Raw genomic sequence first — 2500 nt, forward strand, 5'->3', positions numbered from 1 at the left:
ACCAAACAAACAGATTTGCTAACTTAGCTAACCAAACCATCAGTCGTCCTACAGTAGCTTGCTATGAAAATCGGATTCAACAATGTATTTAGTTCAGCTTCTACCTCTTCCTGCCTTGCAGACCGTACAGACCCTGCAGGCTGTACAGACCGTACAGACCGTACAGACCAGACATATCCATATCAAAGATTCAACTGGTCACAGACGCCCTACGCCGCGCTACGAAGGCACTGAAATCTAGAGATGAAAGGAGGAAGGTCAATGCGGGAAGGTGTTGAAATATAATATCTTATCACTTCCTGATGTGTGATCTGGTCTACACAGTAATCTGGTCTGTGATCTGGTCTACACAGTAAACTGGTCTACACAGTAATCTGGTCTACACAGTAAACTGATCTACACAGTAATCTGGTCTACACAGTAAACTGATCTGTGATCTGGTCTACACAGTAAACTGATCTGTGATCTGGTCTACACAGTAATCTGGTCTGTGATCTGGTCTACACAGTAAACTGGTCTACACAGTAATCTGGTCTACACAGTAAACTGATCTACACAGTAATATGGTCTACACAGTAAACTGGTCTACACAGTAGTCTGGTCTACACAGTAAACTGGTCTACACAGTAGTCTGGTCTACACAGTAGTCTGGTCTACACAGTAATCTGGTCTACACAGTAGTCTGGTCTACACAGTAATCTGGTCTACACAGTAGTCTGGTCTACACAGTAATCTGGTCTACACAGTAGTCTGGTCTACACAGTAATCTGGTCTACACAGTAGTCTGGTCTACACAGTAATCTGGTCTACACAGTAGTCTGGTCTACACAGTAGTCTGGTCTACACGGTAATATGGTCTACACAGTAAAGTGGTCTACACTAGAAACCTATGGTTCTAACGATGAACTCAGCCTTAACATGCCCTGGTCTACTCTGTTCCTGATAGGCTGCCTGCCACTCAGCCTTAACATGACCTGGTCTACTCTGTTCCTGATAGGCTGCCTGCCGCTCAGCCTTAACATGACCTGGTCTACTCTGTTCCTGATAGGCTGAATGGCAGGCAGGCAGGCAGGCAGGCAGGCAGCCTGTCTGTCTGTCTGTCTGTCTGTGAAAGAGCTGATTCTCCATCTCCCACATCCTTCAGTCACCACCACTGCCCCCCCCCCCCCCCCGTACCCCACTCCACCCCCTCTACCCACTGCCAGTCCCTTCATTAAGGAACCGTATGGGAACAACACCAGCCATTGTCAGGGCTGGAATTCCTGCTCCTTACTGCCTAGTACACCTGTTAACACCAAACCCTCTCCTCCCACCAGGCTTCCTCTGTCTCTCTAGCTATAGTTAAAGGATGTGTGCGTGCGTGTGTGTGTGTGTGTGCGTGTGTGTGTTTGCGTGTGTGTGTGCGTGCGTGCGTGTGTGTGTGTGCGTGTGTGTGTTTGCGTGTGTGTGCGTGTGTGTGTGTGTGTGCGTGCGTGTGTGTGTGTGCGTGCGTGTGTAAATTGGCAGGTTTATCTTCCCCAGCCCATTTCCAGGCCATTTCTCTTAGAGATGACTGTGGTTCGTCCCACTGGACTCATTCCCATCTTTCCAGGGGGACTAAGAGATTCAATCCGTAGCGCAGAAGAAGACCAGCGTTATAGCGCGATTGACATTTAATTAAACGGAATGTCTCTGCGTTTTGCGGAGACTGCTTTCACGGCAAACGCTGCAATCGGAAATGACTTTTACATTTCAACAGAGCTGCAATACTGTACATATCTTCTGTTAAGGATGGAATAAGGCTCTAAGCAAACGATGAGGTCAGACTGGAATCTATATCAAATAAACATTCTAGACACCAGGAATATGAATGTTTATTCCACCAACAATACAAAAGCTGTTTCTGGTTACATGAGAATGTCCTAACATTACCTCTCACTCTGTCGTCACCCTCGTCACCCTAATCCCCCTCATCAACCTCATCACATCATGACCCTCATCACCCTCATCAACCTAATCACATCATGACCCTCATCGCCCTCATCAACCTCATCACATCATGACCCTCATCACCCTAATCCCCCTCATCAACCTCATCACATCATGACCCTCATCACCCTCATCAACCTCATCACATCATGACCCTCATCACCCTCATCACATCAAGACCCTCATCACCCTCATCAACCTCATCACATCATGACCCTCATCACCCTCATCAACCTCATCAACCTCATCACATCATGACCCTCATCACATCCTCACACTCATCACCCTCATCACATCATCACCCTCATCACCACCATCACCCCATCACCCACGTCACATCATCACCATCATCACCCTCATCACATCATCACCCTCATCACGCCATCACCCCCATCACCCTCATCACGTCATCACCCTCATCACATCATCACCCTCATCACATCATCACCCTCTTCAAATCATCACCCTCATCACCGTAGTAACCCCATGTCTGTAATCAGTCTATTGATGAGAAAGAGGTTGGACCCCTTGA

The sequence above is a fragment of the Oncorhynchus mykiss genome, chromosome 24, assembly GCF_057628025.1.
Source record: "Oncorhynchus mykiss isolate SJ-2025 chromosome 24, ASM5762802v1, whole genome shotgun sequence".
Classification (NCBI taxonomy): Eukaryota; Metazoa; Chordata; class Actinopteri; order Salmoniformes; family Salmonidae; genus Oncorhynchus; species Oncorhynchus mykiss.